The sequence below is a fragment of the Callorhinchus milii genome, unplaced genomic scaffold (assembly GCF_018977255.1).
Source record: "Callorhinchus milii isolate IMCB2004 unplaced genomic scaffold, IMCB_Cmil_1.0 Scaffold32, whole genome shotgun sequence".
Taxonomy (NCBI): Eukaryota; Metazoa; Chordata; class Chondrichthyes; order Chimaeriformes; family Callorhinchidae; genus Callorhinchus; species Callorhinchus milii.
This window is the reverse complement of record NW_024704773.1, coordinates 169505-182316: the sequence shown is the minus strand read 5'-3', so window position 1 is coordinate 182316 and position 12812 is coordinate 169505. Positions and strand designations below refer to the sequence as shown.

At 41.1% G+C, this 12812-nt stretch overlaps 1 protein-coding gene across 2 annotated transcripts in view; it reads left to right on the top strand.

The window, feature by feature from the left end:
- Positions 1-12812, top strand: part of LOC103182849 (methylthioadenosine phosphorylase) — a 77536-nt gene that overhangs the window by 34300 nt on the left and 30424 nt on the right. The gene's annotated exons all lie outside the window — the stretch shown is intronic.

Genomic DNA, 12812 nt, shown 5'->3' with positions numbered 1-12812 from the left:
TTGACTAGAATTTCCTTTGAATTTTCTTTAAAGTGCGTTGAGAAATTTTTGCTTGATAATCTAGAAATTAAACAGTATTTGTCTCAATGACTGTGTCACGTCGAGATCTGATTTACTTGAGTTTGCCCACTGGAAATCCAGGAGTGAAGCAGACCTTTTTTTAAAAATTAAAAAATTGAGATGAGTCAGGATTTTGTTTAAAAATGTACATTTGCACTAAAGGAGGTGCTGGGAGAGAGTGATTTTAAATGAGATGATGTTTGTGAGATGTTTTATTTAATTTGATGAACTACTAAAGGTGGTGGGCAAACGCAGGGAAAGATTTATCAGGTGCCCTTGACTACACACAGTTGATCTTTTAATGTTGCTTATAGTCTGTGTCATGATATTTTTGAAAACTGCTCTGTTCATTTCTATTCCTGTTAACATTGTTCTGATCATACTGCTGGAGACTTACTATAAGAATATACAGGATATTGTGTAAAGTGGAAAGACTGTATATTTTGTGGGTAAAACACAACAGCTAATTACGCACAGCAGTGTACCACAAACAGTCGTGGATTGAGTGACTAAATTATTATTATTATTTTTNAGAAGGGATTATTACCCCTGTAAAAGCGATCCGCCAATCGAATAACAACCGGGTTCCTACTTATCTCTGGTTAAGCAGAGGCATGTGGAGTAAGGAAACTTGCCCAACGATTCGCCATGTATGGGAATCAAACCCAGTTCTTCTCAATTGTGAGTCGAGTGCTCTAACCACTAAGCTACAGGACTCCACTTTTTTTTACCTTTCTTGAAAATAGGAGTAACGTCTGCCTTTCTGCAGTTCTCCCGACACCTCTGCAGTATTTAGTGATTTCTGAAAGATTTGTGCCAACCAGCGTTGCACCATGGCTGTCAGATTATATAAAACTATTATAATGTTCTTATCAGGGTTGTGCTTGTCTCAAAAATATTCAGCATCAAATATGGCAGCAGCTTTTTTTATTTTTTTTTAAAGTTGGCTTTTTGCCAGCACCTTATGGCCCATCTCTAGTTGTGCTGAGAAGATTCATTTTGATTTGGTCAACCTGGTGTCTGGCATAATGAAAATCATGTTTATGAGTATCCAAACCAGACAGTTACATATATGTATGCCACTTACATATGGAAGTTTCCATGTGTCTGGAATGGAATGTGCATTCTCTATCTAGAGGGGTGCATCTTACTTACAAAATCCTGAGAGTATTAAGCACAAGTTGGTGAGAGTCAAGGCTTGGGGTCCAGAGTGTGCATTAGGGCACTGCTGCACTTTAACCAGCCAACACTGTATAGCTTGTTTAGTGAGATCACTGTCTGCAAGCTTTTCACTGACCTTATAGTCTAGACTGACAGTGCTGGAGGTGCACTTCATTGAAGATGCCGACCTCTCTGATGAGACATTAAAACTAGATCCTATCAGCTTGTTCAGATTGACGTTAAAGATCCCGTGGCACTGTTTGAAAAGAAAAGGGAATTTAATCTGGTGTCCTGACCAACAATTCCTCAGATAAATTTTGTCGTTCACTTCATGACTGTTTGTGGGATTGCTCCTCAGAGGCTGACTGATCATTCATCAATACTTCTTTGGAGTATTGTAGGTTTGCTCGGCTAAGGAGCAGGACTATTAAGTCTCGGTTCAATATTCCATTACCAGGCACAACATCTTGGCGATCATCAGTCTTGTCCCCCCTCCTCAGCCGAGCGTTATACACCAAGAACACTGTGTTTGTTCTAAGTTGTAATCATGGAGTGGGTTCAGCCTCTAGGATTGAGGTTTCTAAGATTTATGACTTCTTAAAACTGCAATAGAACCAAGATATTGCTGACTCCCATCAAAACAAGACCTCACTTGATTTCTCAAATGTTATTGTGCAATGAGCGAGGAAGGGTATCTCTGCTTAATGTGACTTCTCAGCTACTTTGGTGTTTGAGGAAAAGTGAATGACTAAAATGATAGGTTTGCCAGATTCTATTTTCAGTCCTCAAGTTATCTAGAATACCAGTTTCAATAACACCACCACCACCAACAACAACAAATTACATTTGTATAGCACCTTTCACATTAGGAAGATGTCCCAAGGCGCTGGACAGTCAGGGACCCGAGCTGGTGGTTGGGATCAGGAGGAATGGGGGGCGGGGAGCGTAGGGGTAGGAGGGTGACCGAAAGCACGGTCGACGAGGAGGGTTATGAGGCAGGTCTTGAAGGAGGCAAGGCAGGGAGCAAGGCGGAGAGACTGGGGGATGCAGTTCCAGATGGTGGGGGCAGAGAGGCTTTTTGCTGCACTGTTTACTAGAGTTTGAACGCTTGGGAGTACTGAAGAGAATGTCTTGTGATATAAAGGCGTCCGGGTTCATCTTTTTAAAGTAAATAATTCCGTATTTGAATAGGATATTTCGTGATATTGTGCCAAGTGACTGTTGCCTGATCTGATGAGTTGTATTTTTTTTCTTTGTTGGACAGCTTTGTGCTTTTTTGTTCAAAGGATTTTCAAAGTGGGAGATGAAGGCAGGAACTCTATTTGCTGAATGTTTTGATCAGAGGCTTTCTTTTTGAAGTCTCCCAACAAATATTTGTTGTTTGCGACATAATAGTCTTGGTAGTGGGACTGAGAATCCGAGTACTTATGTCGTCAATAAAAGATCAAAGATAAATATACCTAAATTTGTTTTTTGTTTATATGAATCAAAGCAAACATTAAAATTGTTGTGCAGGTGTGCGATTCTGTGGTAAAATTGTTGGCAAGCTGCCCTTTATCCTTTGGAACCCCAGTTCAAAGTCAAAAGTCGTAAAGTGCTAGGATTCAAGTCTTATAACTTTGCCAATTGCAATGAACTTGGGCATTCACAGGCATTCACAGCCTGGTTGCCAATGGATGATAATGATTATTATAATAATAATAATAATAATAATGACCTGATCACCTTAAAGCTTCTGAAAATTGCCCATTTGAAGTGCCAATCTTGAGGTTGAAGGTTAAGCTAAGCATCTTTGGATAGAATCTCTGTCTGCATGTAACATAGCATAACATGTAGGAGCAGGAGTAGGCCATTCGGCCTTTCGAGCCTGCCCTGCCATTCAATCATGGCTGATCTTCTAATCTAACTCCAGCTAATAACATAACCCTGCCTTATCCCTTAATCCCTTTTGCAATAAGAAATCTATCTATCTCAGTCTTGAATATGTTCAAGGACTGAGCGTCAACAGCCCTTTGGGGTAGTGAGTTCCATACATTCACCACCCTTTGAGTGAAGAAGTTCTTCCTCAACTCAGTGCGAAAGGGCTGGCCTCTGATTTTAAGGTTGTGACACCTGGTTTTAGTTTCTCCAACCAGGGGAAACAATCTCCCACTATCTACTCTTATCATGCCCTTTGATGATCTTATAGGTTTCTATAAGATCCCCTCTAATTCTTTTATATTCTAGAGCATATAGGCCCAAATTGGTCAACCTATCCTCGTAACTCATCCCCTTCATCCCTGGTACTAACCTAGTAAATTTACGGTGCACCCCCTCCAAGGCAAGTACATCCTTCCTTAAATAAGGAGACCAAAACTGCACACAGTATTCCAGGTGTGGTCTCACCAGGGCCCTATACAGTTGCAGCAAGACTTCCGTACTCTTATACTCTTAATCCTTTCATAATGAATACGAACATACCGTTCGCCTTCCTAATTGCTGCTGCCCCTGCAGACTAACTTTCTGTGATTGGTGTACAAGGACACCCAAGTCCCTCTGGACGCTAACATATTCCAATCTCTCCCCTTCTAAAAAATAACCCGCTCTACTGTTTTTGCTACCTAGATGGATGACTTCGCACTTCCCTACATTAATAATAATAATAATCCTTGCATTTGATGTAGCACTTTTGACGTCTTCTAGACGTCCCAAAGCGTTTCACAGAATATACTGTAAAGTGAATTGACTGTATATTTGTGGGCGATCGCGGCAGCCAATTGCGCACAGCAATGTCTCACAAACAGTCGTGGATTGAAAATGACCAATTTATTATTGTTTTGTTTTTTGGAGGCATTATTATTAGGCGTGTGGAGTAAGGAAACTTGCCCAAGGTTTCGCCCTGCCTGGAATTGAACTCAGGTCTCTCACTTGCAAAGCGAATGCTCTAACCACTGAGCTACAGGACTCCACATATACTCCACATTATACTTCATCTGCCACCTACCTGCCCAATCACCTAACCTATCTATGTCGCGCTGCATTTTTTTAATGTCATCCTCTGTGTTGACACTTCCTCCTAGTTTTGTGTCATCCGCGAATTTAGATATATTAACTTTGATGTCCTAGATCGTTGATGTAGATGATAAAAGCTGAGGCCCAAGGACTGATCCTTGTGGCATTCCACTAGTCACATCACGCCAATCTGAAAAGGACCCATTTATCCCTACACTTTGTTTCCTATCCTCTAACCATTCCCCAATCCATGTTAATATGCTCCCCCCAATTCCATGGGCCCCTATTTTTGGACTAACCTTTTATGCGGCACCTTATCGAATGCCTTCTGGAAGTCCAAATAGACCACATCCACTGATTCACCCTTATCTAGTTTACTCAAAATATCCTCAAAAAATTCTATGAGATTTGTTAAACATGACTTCCCTTTTGTAAAGCCATGTTGACTTGGCTTAATTATATTGTGCTCCTCTAAATACCGCACTACCACATCCTTAATCAATGATTCTAGAATGTTTGCTATCACTGATGTGAGACTAACTGGCCTATAGTTCTCCATCTTTTCCTTTCCACCTTTTTTAAATAGTGGTGTGATATTTACGATCTTCCAATCCATGGGGACTGTTCCAGTATCCAAGGAATTTTGGAAGTTCAGACACAAGGCCTCCACTATTTCATAAGTTTCCTCTTTTAAAACCCTGGGATGCAAGCCATCCGGACCAGGGGATTTGTCACTTTTTAGTGCTAACAGTTTCCCTAGCACCAATTCTCTACTAATGAAAATTTCCCTAAGTTGCTCCCTGTCCTTATCCTCTTCGTGCATCTCTATTGTTGGCAGACTTGAGTCTTCTAGGGTGAAGACAGATGCAAAGTAGCCATTCAGGGACTCTGCCATGTCCTTATCCCCCATTACAACTTCTCCCGTCTGAAGTGGACCTACATTTACCCTCACTAGCCTATTCCTCTTAATGTATTTGTAAAAACTTTTACAATCTGAATTAATGTTCCTAGCTAGCTTACCCTCATACTCCTTTTTCTCGCTCTTAATGAGTTTTTTAGTTTTTTTTGCTGGTTTCTAAAACTCTCCCATCTTCAGATTTGCTGCTTTTCTTGGCAGTTTTATAAGCTTTTTCTTTTAATTTGATGTTTCCCTAACTGCTCTAGTAGCAACGGATGAATTGCTTTCCTTGTGGTACTCTTATTCCTTAAGGGAATATGCGACCACTGAGAATTATGCACTACATCCTTAAATATTTGCCACTGTTGGTCTCCATTTTTACCTGTAGAAAGTGGAGTCGTGTAGCTCAGTGGTTAGAGCACTCGCTTTGCAAGTGAGAGACCTGAGTTCAATACCTTGTGCTATATTGTGATCACTGTTTGGGGGTCTAGAAACCACTTCCATTAATATTTTCTACCCCGTATTATTTTTCATTTCCACCCATATTGTCTCTACCTCCTGGTCATCGGATTTCAGATTCTTCCTCTCCACTGCTTTTACTTCATCCCTAATTAACAGGGCTACCCTCCCAACTTGTTTTCCACAGTGCCTATCTTTCCTGTAAACTGAGAACCCTGGAATATTTAACTCACACCCTAGATCTCCTTGTAACCATGTTTCAGTGATGGCTACTAGATCGTACCTATATGTGTCCATCTGTGCTTTTAATTCAGTTTTATTCCGAATGCTTCGCGCATTCAGAGGTTTCTAGACTCTCTAACATTTTTCATTTCCTACCATTTCCTCTACTCTCTTGATTCCTTATCTGCTTTGCCAAGCTTCTTACCCCTAGTTAACATATTCCTATTATCTGGCCCGCTACTCTGCACTGTCATCTTTACTTTTTCTAGTGCTAACTTATGGTTTCTCTTACCTATATATTCCCCCCCCCTTTACTAGTTTAAATTCCTATTTACCTCCCTATTAATTCGTGTAGCTTGTGCCAATGGCCCATAAAAAGCCCTGAGTTCTGCACCACTCTTTTAGCCATGCGCTCAAGTGTGGACCCACTCTATTACTTACGTTGTCTTTTTGATCATCAATTTGGTAAATTGATGAATTCAGTCTTAACATTGATGTCGATTTTCTCTAGTTGTTAAAATCAACTTACGGAAAACTGTCTTCAAAAAATTAAGTGTAAAGACCATAAGGCGAAGGAGCAGGAGTAGACCATTCGGCCCCTAGAGTCTGACCCGCCATTTAATAAGATCATGGCTGATCTTCTCGTCTAATTCCATTTACCCGCCCTATTCCCATATCCCTTAATCCCTCTATCCTTTAGAAATCTATCAACCTCAGTCTTGAATATGTTCAAGGACTGAGCATCCACAGCCTTCTGGGGTAGAGAATTCCACAAATTCACTACCCTCTGAGTGAAGAAATGTTTCAACTCAGTTCGAAAAGGCTGACCCTTAATCTTGAGACTATGACTCCTAGTTTCAGATTCTCCAACCAGGAGAAACAGTCTCTACCATGTCAAGGCCTTTAAGAATCTTATAGGTTTCTATGTCAAGACTGTTAAGAATCTTATAGGTTTCTATGTCAAGACTGTTAAGAATCTTATAGGTTTCTAAGAATCTTATACGTTTCTAAGAAAGTAATACTATAGTTAACAAATTGCTATAGTTAACAAATTGAAAGTATAGTTAACAAATTACTGAATTCTAGACTCTCTAAATGGTTGCCCAAGAGGAGTAAATTTAGACCCAGATGGAATTTCTCCCCACTTGTTGATGCAAAGTGGGCTGTCACTCTGCATTATAGGAAGGATCATAAGTGAATGTTTTAATTAAGAACATAAATGCTCTTAGTTTCCTGTTAAAGGAGTAAATGATTTCCTTTCCCAATACTGCTGCCTCTTGCGTTGATGAGCACAAAAAATGTTCACCAAACTTTTTTTCTAAAATCTTCATACAAGGGACATCCTAAAAGTAACAGCTCCTATTTATTTTGTGAAGAATGGTAAATGGTACAGTAACGAAAAACATACACAAAATACTTTTATAGATCCTGCCCATACTGTGTAAGTTTTGTTTACTTCTAACTAGATGGAGGCACATGATAGCAGTTCAAAATGGCGCCTAGCATTGATACACGTGTTAAGCAGAGCGCAGTAATTGAATTTCTCACACCTGAGGGGATTTCAGCGATTGAGATTCACAATTGCATGATGAAAGTTTATGGACAGTTATGTGTTGGTGCGAGCACTGTAAGGCGCAGAATAAATCCTGTGAAAAGTGGAGAAGTTGAACTTCAAGATAGGTCTGGCAGCGAGCGGCTGGCAACAGCTATTAATGAAGAGAATACATGGAAAGTTGATGAACTGATCTGCAAAGATTGAGGAATCACTCAGGCAAATTGATTAAGTCTCGGTATCAGTCATCATGCCATAGAGATGATTATTGGTAACCTTAGTTACTCTGAAGTTTGTGCTTGGTGGGTTCCATGAATGTTAACCGTGTTTCACAAGAAAACCAGAAAGGCCATTTACACATCATTTTACCGTAATGGCACACTGGATTGGCTCCACGTTAGCAATTGTGATCTTGACTTTGTGGGAAAATAACTGCACTGGTGCAGTTATAAAAGCTTCTTTTGTGTCTAAGCTAAGTTTTCTAAGTTAACAATTATCGAATTTTGAGAAAATAGAAAGGAGGCATTACCTGTGGGGTAAATCTCATACCACTGTTCTTGTGCACATTAAATATACTGGTGCTTTGTAATTGTTTACAGGCTCTAATGAAAATAATCTTAACTGTGTACTCAGATACAGTAAAGCTTATTAAGCACTGTCCTTCTTTCTACTTTCTCAATCCCACTAAAAAAAAATGGTATACCTCTATAAGGCCACTCTGAGACGCCTCCTTTCAAGACTGAAGATTATCTAACACTGGTGATCATTCTAGTTGCCTCCTATGCACTCCTATAACCTACGGAGCTCCCTTATGTCACGGAGATCAAAACTGTATGTGATAGTCTAGGTGTCACCCAACCAGAGCATTATATAATAATAATCCTTGCATTTGATATAGCACCTTATCACTTCTTCGAGATGTCTCAAAGAGCTTCACAGAATATACTGTACAGTGAATTGACTGTATATTTTATGGGTGAAATGCGGCAGCCAATTTCGCACAACAGTGTTCCACAAACAGTCGTGGTTTGAGTGACCAATTTATTTTATTTTTGAAGGAATTATTACCCCCGGAAAAGCGATCCACCAACCAATTAACAACCGGGTTCCTACATACTGCTAGGTAAACAGAGGCGTGTGGAGTAAGGAAACTTGCTCAACATTTCACCCTGCCGGGAATCAAACCCAGGTCTCTTGCTTGCAAGGCAAGTACTCTAACCACTGAACTACAGGATCTCATAATATTCAATATAGCTTGAGTATTATGTCTCTTGCCTCTTAACAGCTTCAGTAAGACTGTGAAGCCTTTAGCCACATCTCCCTTTCCCTCAAGTGTGTGTAGTTATGATCTTTGGATGCTCGTTTAGTGTCTTTTCTGTTTCGATTATAATGTTTGTTCTCCTGGAATACCTCTGACAGCCAAGTATATTATTTGGTTTATTGTTTGCCTTGGTGTTAATATGTTGATCCATAATTAAGTAAAATGTTTAACCCCTTTGGGTGCAAATAAAACAGAATAGAAGTTTCTCAAGACTTGAGGTTTGATGCAGTAGAAATGAATTGTTTTTGGACTCCAGTATCATACGTGAATTTGTTTGCTCGACTTTCTCTTTGGCCAATGCCATTATTGTTTCAATCTGGGAAGGAAACACCCGGATAATCTTCTGAATTCCCTAGTCCCAGGAGCGTGCATTTAAAGGGTAAATCCATCTATTAGGCTGACCATAAGGAGCAACTAAGGGAAGAGGTGGCTGCCATCCACGGGATCCCAAACACAATCCTTCCCTCACAGCCGCAAGGTTCAGAACAGCACATTCTCTGCTTTATTTAGCATTTGCCCAGAAATTATGTATGAATGTAATATACTGTAATCTGAATATATCACATTGCAGTAATATGAATGTAGTTATATGAGCGGCCAGCAATCCTGTTTACAATTTGTGCTCATTTACTCTGCTCCCATTGTTTGCATTTTTTTTGGTCAGCCAGGTGTCTAACACATGCAGAAACCCATCACCACGCTTTAGAGTAACTAAACCAAGCTGAGAATTCCAAGTAGCTCACCTTCACATGGAAATCCCAGAGACAGATTGTTGGAATAAAGTGTACAATCTCTCCCTGGAGGGATGCATGCTGCTTATTGTAGAGTCCTGTAGCTCAGTGGTTAGAGCACTCGCTTTGCAAGTGAGAGACCTGAGTTCAGTTCCAGGCAGGGCGAAACCTTGGGCAAGTTTCCTTACTCCACACGCCTAATAATAATCCCTCCAAAACCAATAATAAATTGGTCATTTTCAATCTACGACTGTTTGTGGGACATTGCTGTGCGCAATTGGCTGCCGCGTTCGCCCACAAATATACAGTCAATTCACTTTACAGTGTATTCTGTGAAGCGCTTTGGGACGTCCTCCCGACGTGAAAAGCGCTATATCAAATGCAAGGATTATTATTATTATTATTATCTAATTCCGAAAAGTATTAGGCGCTGGTTGGCAAGAGCCAAGGCTGGGGGACTCCAGAGTGTATGCTGGGTTAGTGCTGAAGTCTAACCAGATAAAACCACATAGCTTACCATTGATATAGCTGTCTAGTATTGTCTGAAAGGACAGTGCTTGAGTGCTGTAATGTGACTGATGGCCTGACTGTAAATGCAGACTGGAGCTTGGAGAGAGCAGCTGAGGATTGCAGGACTGGCAGATGAACGAGAGGTCAATATTGAAACTGGGCACAACTGGCCATGAGGCCCCAACTGAGGAGGGCAATGAGTGAGCCCAAGACACTGAAGTACTGAGTGTATCGCCTGTTGAAGGAGGTGTTAAAGAAAAAACAAGTGAAGGCAGGAATGTTCCGGGGACAGTAATAGACAAAGGGGATGTGGGGTGGGCCAGAAAGGGCACAGGTAGTAAGACAGCAAAAGTGCATAAGAATTTAAAAATTGCTGAAAGAAATGAGTGTACATAAGGGGGAAATGGCCAAAATTAGCAAAGGAAGAGGGGCTCAGCGAGTATGATACTGGGAATATAGATTCTTGGAAAATAAGGACATTTAGGGTTATTTATGGAGAAACGGTGGAGAAATTGGATTGAAGGTCTTGCCATGATCTAATAAACTGGCAGAACAGGTGCATCTGTCTGAATGGCCTTTTCCTATTACTATGAAAGAGGACAGTGATGGCCAAAGAGACAGTAATGGACAAAGAGAGCTGAGAATGTGGGCTTAGTATAATATGACACTGACCTCACAGCCTGGCTCTGTCCTGTCCCCAATAGGATAGGTTTATTTTTCCCTTCATAACAGGTGGAAACACTGCAAGAAAATAAATGTTGTTAGTGAAGAGGCACTTCCAACCAGCCTATTATTGCGTTCTGCAATACCCTTGCATGACAACACAAGCTCTTCATTAATCAGCATTGGTTCTAAAAATAAAGCAGTTGAGGGTATTGCTCTAAATGCAATTTGCTTTCACTTTCAGTTACCCGGAATAGTTTTGCATTCCTGCTGCACTGTCAAGATTGTATCACCTCTTTAGGGTTCCTTAGCATGTGCTGGCCTCCAGCTACACTCACTAACCTGTGCTGGTGACGTGACGCAAAACAGCGTACTGTAAATAGAAATAAACATTTAAAAAAAATGCAGACCAACTATGAGGAACATCAAGTACCCACTTAATGGCAGCGTCAATTCCTTGTCTTGTGGGCATTACAATACAATATGATACTAAATTACGTTTTTAAAGTGCCTTTCACGTCGGGAGGATGTCCCAAGGCTGAACAGTCAGGGATTAGGAACCAAGCAGGGTGATGGGGCAACGGGGAGGGGTTCGGATCAGGGAGGGTAGAAGGCAGAGGGGGTAGGAGGGTGGCCGAAGGTACGGTTGAAGAGGAGGGTCTTGAAGGAGGCAAGAGAGGGAGCGATGCAAAGGGAATGTGGGATGGAGTTCCAGAGGGTGGGGGTAGAGAGGCTAAACGTCCGACCGCTGATGGTGGGCCGGGCTGGGCGAGGGACATGGGGCAGGCTGGAGACTGCTGAGTGGAGGGAACTGACCGGTTAATAAGAGGTTAGCAGGTCCAAGAGGATGGGACAAGGCCCTGGAGGGCCTTGAAAGTGAGGACGAGGATTTTAAATTCTATCCTCTGAGGGATGGGGAGTCAGTGGAGCCTGGCGAGGGTGGGTGTGATGGGGTCATGGACCCTGGTGCAGGAGAGGACACAAGCCGCAGAGTTCTGGATGATCTGCAGCTTGTGGAGGAAAGAGTTGGGAAGGCCGACAAGCAGGGAGTTGGCATAGTCGAGCCTGAGTGTAAATTACTGTATTGTACTCAAATGATATATAGAGATAGATATAGTAAACACTCATCTGGTATGGACGACCTATTCCATCAGCAAGATTACACCAGGAAACAAAATGCATTCAAATTTTTGTAAGGCCATGTTGCAAAGTACAATAGTCACACATTCTTAGGTAAAACCGCTTTTACTCGATTGTCAGATCATTTCTGGAGATAATAATCCCTCAAAAAAAAATTTGGTCACGCAATTCACAATTGTTTGTGAGACATTGCTGTGCACATTTGATGCCACATTTTGCCCATAAAATATACAGTCAATTCACAGTATATTCTGTGAAGCACTCTGAGACGTCTCAACAACGTGATGAGGCGCTATATCAAATACAAGGATTATTATTTTTATAAACTTGTTGAATCGACTTTTTGATAGAGTCTGTCCATTCCAAGTTAGGGGTTCCGTTAGGAGATAATTAAACAATGTGTTTTTGGTTGAAGGAGAAAGTAAATCCAGGAAATTAATAATTTCCTTGGTAAAAATCCCCTTCATGTTAAAGTTTAGTTATCAGTTATGTTATTAATTTACCTGAAAAGTGGATTTTTTATGGTACTGGGCAGCAAGTTACACCATTTTAATTGTTGGCGGCTCAGGCTCAGTCTTCAGTTCTGTTCCTTGGAAGTGTTAATTTACAAGTGGAAACAGTGTTGACAGTCGGCTGTTTTTGAAACAGTAAAGAGAAGAAACACAAAACTTGAATGTTTGATCAGGACAGCAGAATGGAAAACGTAACAACTTTCGTTTTGAGTCCTTCACAGTGCTTTAAACAGACACTGATGGACACTGAGCCTGGGGGGGGGGGGGGAGAATAATAACAATAATAAGGGGGAGGAAGAATAAATGTCCCTTCTGCAGACATTGCCCCTTTAAGAAGTTTCTGTGTGATGAGGTGATCTTCCCCCATTCGAATGGACAAAAGGTCTCGTGCTTTTTAAAGCCGTGCTTAACCTTTCCCGGCCTAATTTCGACTTTAAGTCTGTCTGCCTATATTAATAAATTCCAGCCATAACTGCAATAACATTGGCTGTGCGTTTTCAAAGAAAGGTGGTGGGCGCTGAGATAACTGCAGGGATTGCAGCGGGGAAATTTACTTCCACTTTGGTATGAAATGCCATGTCTGTGGTAGAAA